The 22,470-nt window shown below is 37.7% G+C and overlaps 2 protein-coding genes across 4 annotated transcripts in view; both read right to left on the bottom strand.

The window, feature by feature from the left end:
* Positions 1–17,403, bottom strand: part of RASA2 (RAS p21 protein activator 2) — a 184,273-nt gene extending 166,870 nt beyond the window's left edge. Inside the window, exon 1 of the mRNA XM_073359814.1 lies at positions 17,320–17,403. The gene's annotated coding sequence lies outside the window, so the exon portion shown is untranslated. The remainder of the gene's footprint in view (positions 1–17,319) is intronic.
* ZBTB38 (zinc finger and BTB domain containing 38) overlaps positions 1–19,186 on the bottom strand; it is a 28,264-nt gene extending 9,078 nt beyond the window's left edge. The window contains exon 1 of one of the 3 annotated variants that reach the window (XM_073359808.1): positions 19,124–19,186. The gene's annotated coding sequence lies outside the window, so the exon portion shown is untranslated. Of the gene's footprint in view, positions 1–17,319; positions 17,406–18,214; positions 18,281–19,123 lie in introns of those variants that run through there. The other 2 variants (XM_073359807.1, XM_073359806.1) reach the window with 2 other exon arrangements.
* Positions 19,187–22,470: the final 3,284 nt, after the last annotated feature.

Consider the following 22,470-nt stretch of genomic DNA (forward strand, 5'->3'; position numbering starts at 1 on the left):
ATCCTGCCTGATACAACTAAGATTGCATTTGACTTTCTTACAGCTGCATTACATTGTTGGCTCATAGTCATCCTGTGATTGACGAATACACCCAGCTCTCCCTCCTCTCTCATTTCCAACATATAAACTCCAGTTTATAACAGAAATTTTTATTAGTTCCTCAGTGCAAGACATTGCACTTTGTACTCTTAAATACAATCCCGTTTCTATTATTCCAGCCAAACCTGAATGTACTGTGGCCACAATGTACGAGGTCACAATGCCATTCACTCAGTTTTGGCCCTACAGCCCTCCCAACATGCCAGAGGTCAAGTGATCCAAATCTGAGTGGGCAGTGCGGCAGCCAGTGCTGCTCCTTCTCAACTGCCAGTGGTACACACTGAGTGTAATGTGTGTATGGTGGCAGGTGCCACTGCATGTGGGAAGTTACTACCCTATCCTCTACAGAGGAGTAAAGCTGTTGACACGGTTTCATAAAAATTTCTCACACATCAAGGACCTTAAGCACAAAGTTCAATAAGACAAAAATTACTGGGTTGCCAATTCTGTCAGCAAATGAAGATTAGTCCAGGCTGATCCTTCAACCATGGAAACGGTGACCATCGCTATAAATAACCTCAATATTAAAGATAAATAAAAAGACTGAAAATTGTGAAATGTAAGTACAAATCTGACTAATCATACTTCAAGGAGGCATAGATAATTATATAATAACATACAACACCACAGGCACCTTATGAGTGTGTGTGTTTGAAGATGTGGACTGGTTGTAAAGTGAAAAAACTACTGGTGACCCGTCATCATTTTGAACATTGATGTATGGGCTGAGGGAAAGCAGACAGGTGCAGGGGAGCACATGGTTTGGATAGAGACATTCCTCAGGGAAAGCTCTATTAACAGGTATTCTCTATATCCTAATAAAGAAGAGAGGATACAAGTTGATAAAGTACAAGTAGGAACTGAAGAGAAATGGTCAAAAGAAAAAGAGTCCCATTCAATTACATCACATGAAGGCATACAACTAAAAAGTGACACATTTTATAAGTACTTGTATACAAATGCTAGAAGTCTAAATACTAAAATGGGTGAACTTGAGTGCCAGATATTAAAATGTGGATATTGATATAATAGGTATCACAGAAACTTGGTGGAATGATGATAATCCATGGAACATGGTAATACCAGGATACAAAATATATAGGAATGACAGAGTAGGTTGTTCTGGTGAGGGAGTGGCACTATATGCGAAAGAAAGCATAGAGTCAAATATAGTAAAGATCATAAATAAATCAAACTATACCATAGAATCTCTATGGAGAGAAATTCTATGATGGAATAATAATAGTATTTCACATGAGCATTTCACAGTCACCATCCTGGTTAGGAATATACTACCAACTACTGACCAGGACGGTGACTGTGAAATGCTCAGGGAGATTAGAGAGGCGATAATAGAAAACTCAACAATAATAGGGATTTCAACTATCCCCATTTTGACTGTGTACATATCATCTCAGGATGGGATGCTCAGATAAAGTTTCTAGACACCATTAATGATTGCTTCTTGGAGCAGCTAGTCCTGGAACCTACAAGATGAGAGGCAATTCTTGATTTAGTCTTAAGTGGAGCACAGGATCTGGTCCAAGAGGAGAATATATCTAAACTGCTCAGTAATAGTGACCATAATGATATTAAATTTAATATTCTTGTAGGAGGGAAAATATCAAAGAAGCCCACCATAGTAGCATTTAATTTCAGAAAGCAGAATAACACAAATATGAGGAAGCTAGTTAAAAAACAAAAATTAAAAGTTAGTCACAAGAGCAAAATGCCTGCAAGCTGCATAGAAACTTAAAAACACTGTAATAGAGGCTCAAATTAAATGTATACACCAAATTAAAAAAATGTAGTAAGAGAGCAACAAAAAAAAAGCCACCATAGTGAAGCAACAGAGTGAAAAAAGTGGTTAGAGGCAAAAAGGCATTTTTTAAAAACTGGAAGTCAAATTCTACTGAGGAAAATAAAAAGGCCCATAAACTCTGGCAAGTCAAGTATAGAAGTATAATTAAGCAGACCAGAAAAAGAATTTGAAGCGCAATTAGTAAAAGACAAACAAAAACCACAGCAAAAATTTTTAAGCACATCAGAAGCAGGAAGCTTGCCCAAAAAACCAGCGAGGTTACTGGGCAATTGAGATGTTAAAGGAACACTTGAAGAAGACCAGACTACTGTAGAGAAGCTAAATGTATTCTTTTCATTGGTCTGCACTACAGAGGATGTAAGGGAGAGTCCCACATTTGAACCATTCCTTTTTGGTGACAAACCTGAGGAAGTATCCCAGATTGAGATGCCAGTAGAGGAGATTTTGGAATAAATTGATAAACAGTAATAAATCACCAGGACCAGATGGTATTCACCCATGAGTTCTGAAGGAACTCAAATATGAAAATGCAAAAGTACTAACTGTGGAATGTAATCTACCACTTAAATCAGCTTCCATACCGGATGACTGGAGAATAGCTAATGTGACACCAATTTTTAAAAAAGGCTTCAGAGGCGATCCTGGGATTACAGGCCAGTAAATTTAATTTCAACATCAGGCAAGTTGGTTGAAACTACAGTAAAGAACAGAATTACCAGATACATAAATACATATTTGTTGGGGAAGGGCCAACACGACTTTTCAGCTTGGAAAACATGTCTAAGGGGGGATATAATAAAGGTCCATAAAATCATGAATGGTATAGAGGAAGCGAATAAGGAAGAGTTATTTAGCCCTTCGCATAACACAAGAACCAGGGATCACCCAATGAAATTAATAGGCAGCAAGATTAAAACAAACAAAAGGAAGTATTACTTTACACAACACACTGTCAACCTGTGGAACTCATTGCCTGGAGATGTTGTGAAGGCCAAAAGTATAACTGGGTTCAAAAAAGAATTAGATAAGTTCATGGAGGACAAGTCCATCAATGGCTATTAGCCAAGATGATCAGGAATGCAACCCCATGCTCTGGATGTTCTAAGCCTTTAATTGCCAGAAGCTGGGAGTGGATGACAAGATCACTAGATAATTGCCCTGTTCTGTTCATTCCCTCTGAAGCATCTGGTATTAGCTACTGTTAGAAGACAGGACACTGGGATAGATGGATCATTGGTCTCACCTAGTGTGGCCATTATGTTCTCATGCAAGCAGATCAAAGGGTGTCTGCCAGGCCGGCCAATGGCAGATAAAAATGCATACCAAAACATGATTTAATGAATTAGTTCATCTCTCCTTCTGTTAAACTTTCGGAAACCACTGCCAGGTAAGTGCCAGATGTTCAAATACTCTTTGTTGTGTTTCACTGAAGATCTTGTAACCCATGTCTGAAGCCTGGAGTAGAAGCAGGGTGGGAATCAGTGAATAAAACAGAGAACTTACAGTTGTCTACCACTATGCAAAATAAGAAATGACAACATTCTTGACAAAATGGTCAGAACTATTCTTTTTTCATTTTCTTACTACATTTCTACCTTTCCTTATTAAAAGCAAAACTTTGAAAGAGGTGCTGGTATCTCCTGTTACTTATCAGCTCCAGACTGTAAAAGCGTATTTATGGTATTTATCTTTACACTTTATGTTCACCCCCTTTTTTAGGAGGGTATGCACAATTTTGTAAATGCTTATTCAATTTTTTTTTAAGAATGCCTCATATGAACTACAGCATTTTATATCTCAACTCTTGCTCACCTTGGCTCATTAAAAGAAACAAAGATGGCGATTCAGCCATCTCCCTTTGTTGTTTATTGCCTAATGGACTATAGTCAACACAGTTATATATTATTTCTACAATTCCACTTACATTTCCTTTTTTAGATTCTTGCTTGTTGTGCGTGCCACTGTAAACATAGGATACTACTTCCCTTTTATAGCCTCATTTATAGGCTCTTAATCATATTTCTCAGTCATGTCTTTTCTGGAATGTTTTTTCCTACATTTTAATTCAGACAGGAGTGCCATAATAGGAGAACTTAAATATAAAAGTATTATGTTAACACAGTCAGATCTCTCAGGTCTAGGAGTGTAAACAGCTTCTCACTCCCTGTTAAATTGTGGGGATTCCACTTTCTTCGTTTGGTGGTTCATCACTTCCAATTCACCCTTCACTTCTTGTTGTGAAGTTTCAATGTAAAATTTTCCCATTCAGGTGGGAAGAATCACTAAATCCCATCATCAGTGTCCCCGAGGCAACCTTAGTAAAAGAGGGGTACAACTGACACTTTCTCATACAGAGTAAGGATATGTCTACCACAATAAAACACCTGCAGCTGGCTTGGGGCAGCTGACTTAGGCCCAGGCTGCAGGGCTATAAAATTGGAGTGCAGATGTTAAGCTTTGGGCTGGAGCCTGAGCTCTGGGACTCTCCCGCCTTGCAAGCCTGAATGTCTACACTGCAAGTTTATAGCCCCACAGCCCCAGCCTGAGTCAGCTGACACACGCCAGCTGCGGGTGTTTTATTTCAGTGTAGACATACCCTTACCGTCTCACCAAAAGGCAAAGTCTTGTCAGTGTGTCCTAGATAGCAGCAGAAAGTACGAGTGCCACCTCAGTGGGCCTGCTCAAAAGTCTAAAGTGTAAAAACGTTTTAAAAATATATTTTCCAATGCAAGCAATATTTCTGGTACCAAGAGATTAAAATATGTCTTTGCTGAAACTCTAGAATTACTTTAATTGTAAAGTTTTCAAAATTCTTCCCATAAAGGTTCACATGCTAAACTGATTCTGATGACTCTAGTAGTTTCCCTCTCTGTGTGTTGCCCACAAGGTGGAGCTGGATTCACACAAAGGAAGCACACTATTCTTTTGTGTTACAACTAGTGAAATAATGGAGTATACAATTTCAAGAATGATCTGAATAAACTATGCCTGCCAGATTGAATGAAGTTATGTATCCTTGTTTATGTAAGAGTGCAATAAAACTAACCTCTCATCTTTGGTGTAGTTACTTCCAATGAATCTGTTTGTTACACTTGAAATGGAGCCTCTCAATCCAACAGAATGTTTGACAGCATTCCAATTATCTAGATCAGTGGTTTTCAACCTGTGATCCGCAGACCTCTGGAGGTCCACGAAAAATTGTTGTTACCACAGAACAGTGATTTTCAACCTGTGGACTGCTGGGGATCAGCAGACTATGTCTAAGATTTCCAAAGCAATCCACAACGCCGTTCAACATTTTTTAGGAGTCCGCAAATGAAAAATGGTTGAAAACCACTGATCTAGATGATAACTTGAGGATGCTTCCTATTTAGGGGATTATAACTATATCCTGGGCTAAATCAAGGCTGTGGCTGAAGGCTGTGCTGTTTATTAGCCTAGAATATGATTATTACTGGTGTTAACAGAAATCACCCTCAAGTTATTATACTGAACTGTCAAATAGTCCACTATATTTTAGAGATAGTGAGATTAATTATTCTTTAAATGGAAGAAAAGCAGAAACATTTTGGTCACTGGATGAAATGCTAAACTTTGGTGGCCATATTTGTTGTTGGCATAAGGGTGATAGATTTGCTAGTGCCCTAGAACCCTGAGTGCAGGGATTTCCATACTGTATGGGCAGTGACAACTACCATGCAGCAGCGAGTCAGTAGCAGCATGACAGCCATTGTGCTCTGACTGGCTGAGATTTCGGAATAATCCCTGATAATCAGATTGCTCTGTGGATAGTCAGATGCAGGCCGATCTCATATTAGCTTCTTGTACTCTTCTTTTCTCCTACTTATTAGTGTACTCCTTGAATATATTTATGTTAGCCCAAATCCTTTGAACTAAGTATACACACCATCCTATTGTGTTCAGAACATTAAACAGGGTGTTGCAAGTGCGTTCCACAAGGTTGGGGACCAAAGGAATCCCCACCCCTCTGGTATGGTCATTAATGCACCCTCAGGTTGCATTAGGCCCCCTCCATGTTGTGCCCCTTCCATGCATAAAGGGTTGGCCAGTTTAGCTACCTCTTCTCTCCGTCCAAGCCTCCCTTTGTGCTGGCAGCAGGGAGCAGCACAACATGCAAATACTGCTGCATCCAGAATCCTTTCCACAAAGGAGGCGCCAGATTGGTCCCTAAAATGCTCATGTCCTAGCTAAATGTAGCTCTCATCTTCACACAGGCCCCAAGCCCATCTTCCTTTCCTAGTTGGAACACACTGGTTATCTTAGTTTTAAGCATATCCAGAATAACATCCATAAAAATGTAATTAGGCTATTTTTCTTAGCTGTAATTCTATTCCCTATTCTTGGTCTCATCAGATTACTTACTGCCTCAGAAAAGAGTGCATTGCTACTACTAGCGCTATGAAAGGCAGACAAGTGTCTGCCTCAATGAAGAAAGGATAGAAAGTCATATAATTTTAAAAGAACAGGAGGACTTGTGGCACCTTAGAGACTAGCAAATTTATTAGAGCATAAGCTTTCGTGGGCTACAGCTCACTTCATCGGATGCATAGAATGGAACATATAGTAAGAAGATATATATATTTACATACAGAGAAGGTGGAAGTTGCCATACAAACTGTAAGAGGCTAATTAATTAAGATGCGCTATTATCAGCAGGAGAAAAGAACTTTTGTAGCGATAATCAAGATGGCCCATTTAGACAGTTGACAAGAAGGTGTGAGGATACTTAACTTAGGGAAATAGATTCAATATGTGTAACAACCCAGGCACTCCTAGTCTCTATTCAAACCCAAGTTAATGGTATCTAGTTTGCATATTAATTCAAGCTCAGCAGTTTCTCGTTGGAGTCTGTTTTTGAAGCTTTTCTGTTGCAAAATTGCAACCCTTAAATCTTTTACTGAGTGGCCAGAGAGGTTGAAGTGTTCTCCTACCAGTTTTTGAATGTTATGATTCCTGATGTCAGATTTGTGTCCATTAATTCTTTTGCGTAGAGACTGTCTGGTTTGGCCAATGTAGATGGCAGAGGGGCATTGCTGGCACATGATGGCATATATCACATTGGTACTCCTGTTCTTTTTGCAGATACAGACTAACACAGCGGCTACTCTGAAACCTCATATAATTTAGTTTGGCTATGTTCTTTCAGCTCCAGGATAAAGTAATGGTTATCTTCTTCCTGTACAAGGTATAATGCTCTTTAGTCTGAAATAATCCACATTTACTGACCTGCAATGCAGAGATCTTTCTGAGAAACCTGTTTTCCCAGGCACTCTGGATTGTAAGGCCTGGGGAGAATGGAGCTTTGCGTCAGAATGGAGGGTTGTTTATTCTGTTCTTCTGAATGAATGTTTTGCTTTAGCTACTGCATTGGGCTGACTGGACAGTATGTAGTTATTTTGTATAATGTGATGAACAAGATCCTATTGGACAGATGCTTTTTGTTTCAAAATCTCAACAAATGTAATTTGTTAGTGAAGGCTGCTAGCAGGAAATGATTTATTTTATATACACATTTTTCAAAAACATAAATAAGGTCATCATCTTCATCCTCCAGAGGCTAGTAGCTTCAGTTTTTGGACTGCTTGGGCTATGACTGTTATTTGACCAACATTCAGATCTGTGGTCTGTTGTATCAATTCCCTTCCAGCATGTGGAATATTATCAGAGCCATCTGCATGGCAACCACTGCTTAATGTCCATCTGACTAGCTCAATTTCTTTGTATCTCATGGTCCTGTGCTCTTTTTACAGAATACTGTCTTGTGGCTATGTATTTAAAATACATACATATATATATATATATATATATATATATATAATAATAATAAACATGTTTTTTATGGGATGTCCTTCCTGACATCCCTCAATTTTCACTTGCTTCACAAGACCAATCTTAAAAGTTCAATGTTGCAGCCAAGAAACAATGAACAAACTCCCTGTGGAGCACATCAGTTTCATCCTTTGATCACCCAGAGAGATTCCAGTGTAGAAGTTCTCTGTTCACTGAAGCAAGGCACTTCCTCCAAACAAGGAAGGACTCACTCAAACCAAAGGGCTGCTTCCTTCCCCTTAGTAATTAGCTATTTTACCACAAACTGAGCGTCTGCTGTCAGAAACATATGGTAACAAATGCTGGAGCAAAGGTTGAATTAGGTGAAAAAAAAATGTTGTGTCCCTTAAAACCAAGAGCATGCTCCCAACCTTTCTCTGCCTTCTCTTATTTTTTCAACCTGCAACAATGAGAAATGGGGTTTCTTAACTTCTTATATCCTTCCACCAATTCAAGCCTCATGCAGGACAACCATCATCTAAAAATATATATATATCAGCTCATCTTTTGATCAGGTATAAATGAGCCAAGTTTTCAAAAGCCACCAGCACATTTACACCCAGTATTTTGCTGACACAGTTATTTGCACAGGCAAAGGCTTTTCTTTCCATCACATTTGAGAAGGGAAATTGTGCAGCTTTCATTTAACTGTGCAATTTGTGTATGTAGGCTGGGATTTTCAGAGAAACCTAAGGGAGTTAGGTACCAAATTCTCATTGAATTTTAATGGAATTGAGGTGCCTAACATCCTCAATTTGCTTTGATAATCCCAGTCAATTTCAAGTTATATGCATAAATATTCACATGCCCCAATTTGATGGCAGAAGTGTTTATAACTTCTTGACAATTTGATTCCCCTGAGAGTCTAATATTCCTATATGCCTACAGCTAACATAATTGAGAGTTGGACAAAAGCATGTTTTTTTAAAAAAACTGATAGTTTATTTTTTAGAGCAATTTTAGCTCAACCAACTTCAAAGTCTTCTTTCAACAGATGCCAGTGCTCTGCCTTAAGTACCTGAAGTTGCTGATTTCAATACGTAAACTCAAGATCTCATGATCTTTCGTCCTTTTTTGTTTTTAAAATACATTTCAAATGAACAAGAAGCCAACACAGGACTATCTTTTCAATGGGGCTTCAACTAAGCTTTTGAATTCTCATGAGCAATTTGCATGCATAATCATTTACAGGCAGAGATAAAAGAGGCTCCAGTCCTGCAATCATATCTGCATGGATGGACCCTTGAGTCTGCACTGAACCCTATTAACTTCAGTGGGGAGCTGCACAACCAGAAAGGTCTGACCCTGTGCAAATGATGTCAGGATGTGAGCCACAATCTGCATACATAGATTGTATTTGTACATATGAACTGAGGAGTTAGAGGTTCAACCAGTATAGTGTGCACCAATTCTATTATTTGGTCATAGAAAGTATTTTGCGTACAACACTGTGCGAACAAATTTAGTATCTTTTTGACATATAGGCCCATGGTATTTTAGAAGTAGATTACTTTTAAATGGTATAACTACACTGTAAAAAATAGTTTTCAAATTTACATTATATATGTTATAAGGAGGACACCCCAGTCCCATGCCTGCTAATATTGAGAAATAGTGGTACATTTTGGATGCTTTCTTATGCATCTGAGATCTGAGAATCTCGCATCTGAGGTCTGAGAATCTCACATCTGGAAATTATGCCATGTGTTACTTTAAGACTATTTTAAACTGCATAGGCTTAAAGGTTCCAAAACTTTCCAATACAGTCAAGTAGTTTCAATCTTAAAGCAGAGTGGGAAACAATATATAAGCTCAATATACACAGAATGCAGTTCAACTATATGTGGTTATTCACACCTGTACATTCAAAGCGTTTACTAGACAATCACTGCCTTTCATAATGCATAGATTCATGCCCCATAAGTCATGACTCGGGGGGAAGGGAGAAACCACACCAGACAACTTTTGTGCCATTGCCCCCAATCCTATGATGGAGTTCAGACTCCACAGATTCTCTACTGCCAGATCCAGAAAAGAGGCATTCCAAAGATGGACCTGAGTGATAGTATACACAGTACAGAACATAACTCCAATGCACTCTATACCTTCCTCTCCAAAATAAGCCACACTCTAAGTAATCTCTGGTTAACTCTCTGGGAACTGTGTATCCACTCCTGAGCTCTCTACAGCAGAGGCCTACATTGTTTTTACCACATTAATGTCCGCACCAGTTCATCCTAAAAAGGCTTAAAGGCCTAACAGGAGACAGTGAAAATATTGCTTTAGGCATTGAACACAGAAGAATTTACCAACTTTTGCTAACATTATTAGAACTAATGTACTGTTCATATAGATAATGTAATACAATTAATTGAGATAGGGCCAAGCCACAATATTTGAAACCAGATCTCAACTCTCTCAATATTTGAGAAAGTTCAGATCAAACGTTTTGATTTCGGCCCTTCAGGAACAAGTAAACAAGAGGCCAGGAATAATTTCTAAATTTAAGTGCAGAATGTGGCTCAAAGATTGGAAGGGTTTGAGTCAATCTTCTATTTATTAGGCAAATGGTGCTCCTATCTCAACTTCTGGTATTACAAAATAACCAAAGACAGCATTCCAGTATTCCAGAACAATTAGACTTTGTCTCTTTATCTGCCTGAAAAAAAAAGTCAAGCAACTTCATTAAATGGATAAATCCACATTCTTCTGCTAAGCAGAAAATTAAAAGATATGCAACCTGCTCTACAGATACTAGAAACACAGCAGACCTTGCATCTTACAGTCTCTGCTGAACAGTTTCAATATTATTTCCATCTTTGCTTTGTTATAATTTTCTTTTTTTTTTTCTGTTCTGGTTTGGCAATGGATCCACCTGCAGGGCTTTAAACAAAAACAGTCATACTGAATTCTGTTACACATTCAACTAGCAGAAGGCAAAATAAAAGTAGTCTAATCTAACCTGTCCTTTTCCAGTTTCAGATTAAACAAACATTCTCTGAATATCTGAGCCAATTTATGTCCGTAATGATCTTTAAAATTACAAATAAGCTGATAATTTTACTCAGACCAAATTTATTTAACATTTTAAAAGATTGCACAAAGTGATACTTATTAATCTGCTATGTTAACATACATAATAAGGATAATTGTCTATTTTGCCTATTGTGATTCTATGTAGTAGTTACATTTCTATTAGTATTTACATTACACACTTTTAAACTATAGCCAGTGAACACAGCCGAAACAAAAAAAAAAGAAAACATTTTCCAACTGATTGTAAAGGTCACTAGCAGTTTCCTTTTCTAAACCAATCGCTATAATATTAGTTTCTCTTTAGAATGGCAGGTACGTGCTATTACTCTCAAGGTAAAATTCAATTCTGCAGAGTAACAGCTCGGGGTCTGCATAGTCAGAACAGACTTGATTAGCCTATTTTAGGCCTGGGCTCTGGGTCAAATTCTGCCCTCAGATACAGAAGTCAATCAGAGTCAGCACCATGGATAGGGTGACCAGACATCCCAATATTAGGGGCTTTGTCTTATATAGGCAACTATTACCCACCCTCTGCCCCACCTGAGTGGGGGAAATTGATGGGCCTGGAGGTGAAACGGGGGACAGTCCCAGCATCAAGGGAGGGAGACACTTGCCAAGGCGCAATGGGTGGCTCCTTCCCTGGGAGTCTCTGGCACCCACTGGGCAACTGGGGAAAGAGGGTGCTGATTGGTCAGCATTCCCCAGCTTCCAGGATTTAGCCCAGCACAGGGGCCACATGGAGCCTCTTTCTGCTCCATTCCAGCAGCCCTCCCAACCCACCTGAACTAGGAATGGGAACCCAACCTGACAAATGCTGTGGGTGTAGCTGTTCACCTGTTTACTGGGTCAGGAAATAATTTTTTCTCCCATGAGCCAAACTGGCAGAGGACCATGGAGTTTTTTGCCTTCCTCGCAGCACCTGCAAGCCACAGTGGGTTAAGCAGGAACGCAGTTACCACTTAACTGAGGTACTGGGGTGGAGTTATTTATTCATCACAACTTCTGGCCAGTTTCCAGTGCAATTAGGAGAATAAAATAAACGGTTCCCAGAAGTAAAAGACCTGAGATTTTGATGATGGGCCCTGCGCTCATGGGATAGGGTGAAACCTTGTGGCCTTTGCAGGCCAAGGACAGACCTTGTTGACCTCACGGGCTGAAGTCCCCACCCTGCTGCACCGTCTTTCCTACTTGTGGGGGGCAGGTGCTAGGAATCAGAGAGAAGCGGGTCCTGGGGAGTAGGCTGAGGAGAGTCTACCCCATGTTATGGGTTATATGGTAAAGTGCCCTGTAACCCCATCACCAGTAACAGGTTATATGATAAGGACCCCTGGAACCTCTGCACTGGAATCAATTAAATGCCCAGTAGAGAACAGCAGGGATGACAGATGAGGAGTGCCTCGTCCTTGTTTTAAAATTTATTAAAAGTTGCAGCCTGCCACTTAATTCCATGCATGAGTAGGTCCTCATTTTACCACTGTGTCCACATCAATTCAACATGACTACAAGTGTGATCCTGCAAAAGCACACATATGTATGTGCAAACACACATGCACAAAGTAACACCATTAAAATCAGTGGGACAACTCCCTTGTTTCAAGATTATCTGCATAAAGGTGTGAAGGATCAGGTCCTAAATTAACAAATTCTCAGGATTTTCAAAGATTATTTTGTTTTAAATAAACATGGCTCTGCCCAAAGCATACAGCAGTTATTCTAATTTCACATTGTTCCAACTTCACAAAAAGGTGGCAGGTGGCAAAAGTATATCTGCCATGCAAAATTTAAACTTACATAAAAAATCCAATAACTTATCATAATATATCTCAGTTTTGTATGACATCTACCTTTCATCTCAAATTATAGCCAGTGCATTTTAAAATTTTTTATATAGTGTACAAAGCACTCGCTTTAGCCATTACCAAGATACAGTCATATATAAAAGGCACAATGCATCAACTATTCAATATCACACACAATGCTACAAGTACTTTAGGCTGGTAGGAGATGAACAATACAGAATCCAACTGAAACTGCAAGAGCAGTTTTAGATAAATACAATGTATAAGTTACCCATATTAGAATCTGGCCAGGACATTGGGTTAATTCCTCTACCTTTGCCAAAAGTGCCGTGGGATTTTTTAATCATCACTAGTGATCAGCACCTCTGTTTTATAGATAAGGTCACCCTCTATGAGGAAAAAATCCCTCCCAGAGGACGGGAGATCCAACTGGTAGAGACTTCTGCATGCTCTTGACAAAGTGGTAAAGAGGCTTGCCCCATATCCATGGATCTGAATGTGGTTCATATGGATCTTGGGAGTTTTATAAAGGCTACAGTCATCTGCATGGAGGACCTATGCCTCCGCACTGCTTAAGTGGCAAACCCAAGAAGAGGAACTGAACTACAGACAAGACATCAGTACTATTTTGTCGCCATACTTGCAATTCCCCTAAATATCATCTGGAATTCTGTGCACAGAACAAGAGAAACAGACAATTCTAAATCTATGTCTGTAAGGCCCCGTGTACATTTTCATTGCCAAAGTGTTAACCAAACCATTTTAAAACACTACTCATGCTAGCAGGGTTTCAATGTGGTTTGCCTGTTTAGCATAAAGTAGGCATATGTGTTTTACTACCTGTGTTCTAGATTGAAATGTAGGATCTCATCTAGGGTAGAGGACGGATTTTAAAATAGATATGCTTTTTCTTCAATGATGAGACAAGCTACTTTTAAACAGGATTTAGATAACACAGTATGCCAGTGTAGATATGACCCAAGAGCCTGGGGACTGCAAAATATTTTCGTTACAACATAGATTTACATTATCAGACAACTCCATGGACTCCCATGGAAGCCAATTTAAAATTGTCCTTGATTTTAAAACCTTTCATGTACCTGCTCCAACATCTCACAGAGCCCTTTTCTTTCTCTTCTCCTCATCCTGTCTCCTCTGTTCTGGCCTCCTTTTCCACACATTCTCACATCACTGTTGGTAAAAGTCCCTTCTCCTAGGCAGCTTCTCCCCTCTGGAACATGCTCCCTTTCTCCCTCTGGTCAGCTGACTCTTCATCTTTTTCCAAATATCATCTAGTTTCTCTCTCCCTCTGCTATTATTTAACACTTAAAACATTTTGGGATAAGGTTTTGTATAAAAGATGCCAACCAAAATCAAGTTGTTTTGTATAATAACTGATAAGTCTTAGGGGCAAGGTTCAGGCCTTGTGAGTCACATGATCTGTACAGCAGTAGTGTTACAACAGTTAAGAATGAAACAGTTAGGTGCCCATCTTCCATTTGCAAATGTACCATTAATCACCTTTGTGAAAACATTAACAAGAACTGCAGACTCTGACCTCTAAGCTTCAAATAATAAAGCTGAGCCCATTATATCTCTATTTTCAGTTTTAGCAGAATCCATTTTCAATATTTCTGTTTTATATGGAGAATGGTTTTCAGCCTGTGGTCCGTGGACCCTGGGGGTGCGCAGATTTTGTTTAAGATTTCAAAGGGGGTCCACACATCTATTTGAACATTTTTAGGGGTCTGCAAATGAAAAAGGGTTGAAAATCACTGATATAGACATTCCGTGGCACCCGCATTTTAACTTAAACAGGGTAAGAATAAAAGAAGACTGGGTCTAACTCAGCAGGATAATCTGAAATAGCAATACAGCAATAAGCCTTCTTATATTCATAAGCTCATGCCAAAGATTCTGATGAGCATGAAGCTTAAAAACACAACTTTAAGGAATCCTACAGCTATATGGTATAAGGTCATATGAAAGCTAAAAACAAAACACGGCAGTGCTGGGAGTCAGAAGATGCATATCAGGTAATGCACCAAAGCCAGAGAGAGTAAAATGTATGTGGTGTACGTAAGATTTACACATGAAGCCCAATGTGAAAGCATCTGGGCACCTCCCATTTATTAGAAGCGTATCATTAAAACCGCACACAGCAATTCATGTAGGATGTGTAAATTCAGAACAGCTTGATAAATTAATAGAATTCCCCTTAATAAGCAAATCATCATGTTCACCACAACAATTGCTGCTCTCAGGCTGACTATGAATTTTCACAGAAGCCAGGGAAGCAGCATTTATTAGTTCAGTAATATCAATTTAAAAAGGATCCACATTCTGACAAAAGAGAATATTTGCAAACGGAGTCAAAACAACCAGACTGAAACATACTGATGTAACCAAGAATTAGATTTTCATTCTTTAAACATTATGGGTATGTTAATTTGAACCACAGAGACAAAATAAAATAATAATAAAAAAAAATTATTTGTACAGTGTCTCCACTGTCCCGCTGGGACATGGTACAATATACTCAAAATATTTTAAAACATAATACACAGATTGCCATTGCTCAGCTTTAGCTCCGTAGCAACTAGAATTTCCTTGAAAATAATACTATGCAAGGAAAAAACCAACAGTGTTAATAACACCACTGAGGAACCAGCTGCACAGTACATTCCAAGGATAAAATGTAAATCAAATTCTTGCAACCAGAGAAAATGAAATTATGGCTATAATAAAAATTCTACTTTAAAATGTCATTTGAAACATACACTGGTAAATCTATCATGTTTTCACCCGAGTTTCTTTAAATGGAATGGGGAAATAATGACTGTACTGCATCAAACTAATCTAGTCAATAAATCAAATGGGTTTGGAATGATTATTCAGCACTGGCCTATCAAAACAGATGATAGAAGTCATCTTCCTGAACAGTAATATTTATTGGGAATGCACTGAACTCATGATCTCTTTAGAAATAAATTAAAATTAGTTATATCGCAGTGAAAACTGTTAATGCTATTTTTATTAACATGAACTGTGAGTAGAACCAAGCTTGCAATATTTTTTCTGTGATTATGGTTCTGTGCTTGAGCCTCTTCCACATAAAATGTACTTAAAGTCAAGGACATGAAAGGAAAATGGCTACCGTGATGCAAAAATATCTTTGCAGTAAGTATTTCTCAAATCATATACCAAGGAGATTCATAAGGAGATACACCAGGCTATAAGCTAAATGACTATAAGCTCAGGCATTGAGCACAATTTAAGACTGCCTAAGCAATTTCCTCTAGCACAGATGGGGTTTGATTTTACAGATACTGTTGAAAATGTTAGACAAGCTGTTTTACCTAAGCAATTATTTACTCAAACTGTGCAGAATCTCTGGGATCCGTACATTACAACAAATCACAAATGAGCTTTGCTGATATCCCAACACCTACGAGTACTTTTCGAGAATGGTTAAACATTGTGTTTTGGTTGGACTTCAGAATGGGTTCCGTTTAGTGAAAAGTCCGCAGCTCTATTGTTACTAAATTCAGTGATTGTGAAAGAAGGTTTAAGGACGTTTTCTATTCTCTACATTTCTCAGCTGTCTTATCGTTTTAGTGATACTTGTACAGTAGTAATAACGAAACTTCTGTTTTATACAAATACTGCACAAACCTTGAACTGCACTTCATACTTTGCTTAAAATAAAAAGGTACTTAGGTACATTTCTGGAAGCAATCAATGAAAAACAGGAAAAAGCAGTTTTCTGATATGCACAGTTTTACAAACATGGCGTCTTTTAAGAAATGATAATCACATGGAAACATAAAATGAGATCAGTTTCTCATTTAGAACCAAAAAGTAACTTAACAGCTAAATTTACATTTGCATCATGGCATTAAACAAGAATAACCTTCTTTGCATCTCTACTATTGCACTTTTTAACAGGATTTGGTTGCCAAGGAAACAGGTTCTGGCCCAGTATTAATCTGAAATAAATTTATTTCAGAAGATGGTCTCTGAAGTACAGTACTGGTAATTTATTTTTAAAAATTGCTCAAATTCAGGCTTTTGTATCTAGAGCTATTTGGTTTTAATTTCTGAACCACTTTTTTTTTAAATAAACCATACTGCATTGAACTGATGTTCAGTTTAAGCTGACAGGGCCATCTATATCTATCTCTAAAAACCTTATACATTAAAATAAAAAGAAATACTGTAGGTTTTTTTTTCTGGTACCTGATATAGAAAAATATCTGTAACAAAGCAAATTAATCTTTATTTAAGCTTTCACAGAGCACGTTGAAAGACCGCTTTCTATGGTAAAATTTAAATATTTTTTATTTTTCTTACCCACCTTAACTTTTACTTTTGCATTTTAACTACGAATTCAATAATTTTCAAAATAGATTTTAAAATGTAACTGAATTAATAGGCTTTTCAAAAATTCTTTTGTTGCATAAACGTTGCCACGCCCTTATTACATATGATTATTTTAACAGACATGATTGCTTCACTTTCACAATAGATTCTTTTATCAGGTGAAAACAATCGTCATGCCAATATGTGAAGCCATACAGTTTAGTATTAGGTTGTTGTTTTTTTAATTAACTGTTCAATACATTTTTACACTGAAAGCTACATTTTAAAACTCACTTTATCTCTTTGCAGCACTGAATGAGAAATCTACAAAACATGCAAATCTCAACCTACCTGTGTGTACCTCCTAATGCAGTGTTAACATGGCAATATACCCAGCCATTTTTATGTAAAGCGATGGAGATCAACTGAATTCTCGGTCTTCTTGATAAATTTTTAGAAGCAGTTGTCAAAAATCAGATGGGAAGCAGCTTGAATAGACTGTGATCATGAAAACTGAATTTATCAATAGGTAAAGCAGGAGTGGGGGGAAAAAAAAAAAAAAGATGTCCACATCCAAGGTTTTCTGAAACTGCAACACAATGTTGTCTCTCCCCACACCCTGAGAGGGTTCAAAGAGTAAAGCTGACCACTGCAAAGGCCACTTGTCACATTTGCTGAAAATCAGCCTATTGATATCACTGCTGAAAATATAAACTCCACACCCAAAGCCCATTGCACAACGTGGACTGCGTAAGAGTTAAAAATAGATTTGACGTGCCTCCTACCTGCATTATAAATATGTATGTTTCAAGTGCTTTAATTTGATATTCACATTAATTAACAATACAACATACATTATTTAAACTACAGTAAATGCAAGAAGAAAAAGGGTGACAGCATTTGGAAGCAGAATTTGCTTTTTTTTTTTTTTAAGGGCTAATACTGTATTTTGAATGTGATGACAAGCTAACAGCTCGCTACACTGCAAATGAAAGAGAATTCCAAAGGTGATGCTTAAATATCTAAGCCTGTAATGAAGCACAAACAAGTCTTCACTACCGCATGATATGGTACACAGAGCATTTACGTACTCACATTTGAAATAATAGGCATGGTATTATGAATTCTATACACAGCATGCACACAGCACAAGCAACGTTAATCCTGCCTGCCATTTTAGGCTTGTAGGAGTAAGATACATACTGCAGCACGGCTCTGGTAAGGGTGGAGGCAAGGGACAGCTCACCTTAAATGCAGTATCTGATTAAGGTTGTAAGTGACACTGCACATCAGCTACAGTCTTGGTTCAACTGCGTGGGAGGGAACAAAGAAAAATGTCATCAACTGGTGATGCAAGATGAGCTCCAGTCACTAAACAGCGTTCAGAAAACTCCAAATTCTGCAATAATACAGTAGTAGGTATTTCAAACTCTTATCAAAACCTGCCTCTACAGTGACTGCATCCTTCTGCTGAGGAAAATAAACCAATCTTTATCTTATTGTAGCCATTCCAGCACTTCTTCAGTAAGCAGACTCTGGATGAAGAAAGATTTCATACAGTATGTATTAGGTTCTGGATGCATTTGCTATGCTCTCAATTTTTTAGTCTAAGAATATTTTATTTAATTAATAAGAGACAATACCAGAAAAAATACCCATCAATGCTAAAGATTTAATTTTGATGCAACATACAGCACTTCTTTTTTGAAAAGCTTATCAAAATTCTGAGCAGTATTGACAAAACCACAAGAGCACAGAGTCTGACTGCACGATCAGCTGTCTGTGTCTATGCTAAACACTGTTAACCACAAGCAGTGTTCGAGCTAAATATATCTGCAATGCAGAAATGGCAGATACTTTGTTGTTTAGAATTTCGATTAATTAAAACATGTTCTTCCACCCTTAGAAGTAATAAAATAAAAGAGAGAATATACAAAAATGTAATGCTGATTTCCTTTGCATACTGTATATATTAGACACTACAGACCATGAAAGCCATCATAAGTATGCTGACCTAAATAACGCTAAGAAGACTTAAGCAGCATACAACCATATTCACTGTCAAAGCAAGAAAAACAAAACAACGATTGTCTAATCAAACTGAAAGCAACAACTCACTACCACAGTATGAATTCTACGTACTGTATGTGCACACCTTATGTTATGATGAGATGCAATGCTCCTTTGTTTTTTCCTCAGAGGCTTTTCTTAGCTACAGTTGCACGACATTCTGACATCACGGAGGTCAATGCAGCCACTGAAGTGTTGTCGGTTGTTTTATGACTAAAATGATTTTAGAAAATTAAATCTCATCTGCAAATATACAAAATCTCACACAACATATTTAACATCTTTCCTCTATTTTCTGAAATTAATACTGTGCATCTTGTTTGGCTGCATACATTAAACGGATATCACCCTCTACAGAGCTTGCGACAGGGTAATTGTGGGAATTAGATTTTTATAAACCAGTAGAGGTACACATTTCAAGGAATGCCACTCATTTTCCTGAAACACTCAAATTACAGTCAAATGTTTAACACGTGGAACAAAAATATACAAAGGTTAAAAAAAAAAGCTGCTTATCTGAGGTTTTGAAAAAATGCTTAGTAAGCAAAAGCTGTTCTGCTACATTTCCATTGTCAATGTATCCCCAAGGGGAGAACGAGAGAGAAATGGAACAGCTTGCTATGATCGGCATTACATTCCCTTAAGGCTGAACTGTCAGGTAAGTAAAGCAAAGCCTAAAAACTACCTCTTTCTACAATCAGGATTTCCTTATTTTTGAAAATGTTTTCTGTGGGTCATCATTTCTTCTTTCCTTCCCTTCCCCAAACTACATACAACTAATACCTCTTTAAATACTGGGAAACAGACTGTTTATTCCTAAATGCTAAGAAACAATCTGAATATATTTTATCAAGGTATTTTTTAAAATTAATCTTACTTGCTTAATGCATCATTGTAAATTGAATGTATTTCAAACAAAAAGAATCAATGTAAATTGTTTCTGCTCTGATATTGAAATAAATGAATGTTTGTGTGCATTGCTAACTACTTTTCTGTGCAAATTCCAATCTTCCACAAGGGAGAGCTAATAATAACGATACTATTAATTCAGAAAATAAGTTACACAGTAATAACTAGAGACTGCCATACAAATACATATATATAAAATGTAGGCCTTTCTAATAACTAATAGATACTTGATTAGATGCTAAGGATTCTTTCTTTCGGTTTGTTTGTTTTATTTTGGTTAAAGTGAATATTTTTCTCTGAAATTTGAAGATTTTTCACTATGAAAATATATCTGGCTTTGGCATTTTGTCCTGTTTGGTTTAAAGGCTGGGCATCAGATGATCCAAACAGTGTGTACTTTAAAATATGCAGAATCCTCTTCCATTAATAACACATCTATCACACAGCAATGAAACCAGGCCAGCAACAGAAGAGGCCAGAGTTATAAAAACAGCTTTCATTCTAATATAGGATTAAAAAATAATTGAAAGTTACAAAATAATTTTTTGTTAGGAGCTGTCTGTTTTTGTCATACAAATGCAGCAATACACAATTAAAATGGTTAGTCCCAGGAACTCTTAGAATTTGTGAAGGTTCAGAAGTTGGCAAGAAATTTAAGAAGATACCATAGTCTCAGTCCTGGCCATTTTAAAGCCATGGTGAAAGTCACAGTGACTTTAAAGGAAAAGGATTTGGGTCCAATGTCAGTAAAGTATACTGGGCTTACAGAGAAGCGTGGCAGCATGCTAAATTTTTGTGATGGTACAAACCAATTATCCAACTGCTAGGTTTGCTTTAAGATGAGTAACTGCAGCAAGAGGCAGATTTCAACAGGGTCCTGCAAGTAATCTGTCCCTTGGTTCCTGGGATTACCATTTCCCCTAGTAAACTGTAACAGTACTGTCCACTTTGCCTGAGAGAGGGCAAGAAACTTTGTGTGGTCGAGGTAATAGGAGGCACCTACACAGCAATTAGCACATTCCTGATGTGCAAGTGCCTCACCTCCACTGACTGATCAGGGAGCAAGGCTGTTCCTAAACCTGTGTGTGTGTGTCTCTCTCTCTCTCATTTTACAAACCGTGCACTAATGGACCATTTTCAATGCTTGCATGTATTCCTGTGGTTATGTATTTGCATGATTTTACTTATGGCTCTCTTAACAGTTAATTTCTGTAAAGAAATAAATTTCTGAGGCCTTCCAGACAGTTTCATCTGTGATGAATGATTTAAATAACCAGGGAGAGCTGATATTGTGATGGGTGCAATTTAGGCATTTATGAAAACCAACCCTTTAATTCTTAGGCTAAATTAGAGACTTCAGTCTGGTCTACACACAGTTTTTATACCGGTATCACAATTTTGGTTAGGGGGTGTGATTTTTTACATCAATATTTTAGGGCTGTCGATTAATCGCAGTTAACTCATGCGATTAACTAAAAAAATTAATTGCGATTAATTTTTTTAATAGTGATTAATCACAGTTTTAATCACTCTGTCAAACAATAGAATACTGCTTGAAATTTATTAAATATTTTGGATGTTTTTCTATATTTTCATATATATTGTATTCTGTGTTGTAACTGAAATCAAAGTGTATATTATTTTTGATTACACATATTTGCACTGTAAAAATGAAAAACAGTATTTTTCAATTCACCTCATACAAGTACTGTAGTGCCATCTCTTTTTCGTGAAAATGCAACTCACAAATGTAGATTTTTTTTGTTACATAACTGCATTCAAAAACAAAACAATTTAAAACTTCAGAGCCTACAAGTCCACTCAGTCCTACTTCTTGTTCAGCCAATCACTAAGACAAACAAGTATGTTTACATTTACAGAAGATAATGCTGCCCTCTTCTTATTTACAATGTCACCTAAAAGTGAGAACAGGCATTTGCATGGCACTTTTGTAGCCAGCATTGCAAGGTATTTATGTGCCAGATATGCTAAACATTCGTATGCCCCTTTGTGCTTCGATCATCATTCCAGAGGACATGCTTCCATGCTGATGATGCTCATTAAAAAAATAATGTGTTAATTAAATTTGTGACTGAACTCCTCGGGGGAGAATTATGTCCCCATCTGTTTTACCTGCATTCTGCCATATACTTCACGTTATAGCAGTCTTGGATGAATACCCACCACATGTTGTTCATTTTAAAAACACTTTCACTGCAGATTTGACAAAAAGTGAAGAAGGTATCAATGTGAGATTTCGAAAGATAGCTACAGCACTCGACCCAAGATTTAAGAGTCTGAAGTGCCTTCAAAAATCTGATTGGGACGAGGTATGGAGCATGCTTTCAGAAGTCTTAAAAGAGCAAGTCTTAAAAGAGAAACTACAGAACCTGAACCACCAAAAAAGAAAATCAACCTTCTGCTGGTGACATCTGACTCAGATAATGAAACTGAACATGCGTCGGTCTGCACTGCTTTGGATTGTTATTGAGCAGAACCCATCATCATCATGGATGCATATCC

Source organism: Lepidochelys kempii, chromosome 9, assembly GCF_965140265.1.
Source record: "Lepidochelys kempii isolate rLepKem1 chromosome 9, rLepKem1.hap2, whole genome shotgun sequence".
Lineage (NCBI taxonomy): Eukaryota > Metazoa > Chordata > Testudines > Cheloniidae > Lepidochelys > Lepidochelys kempii.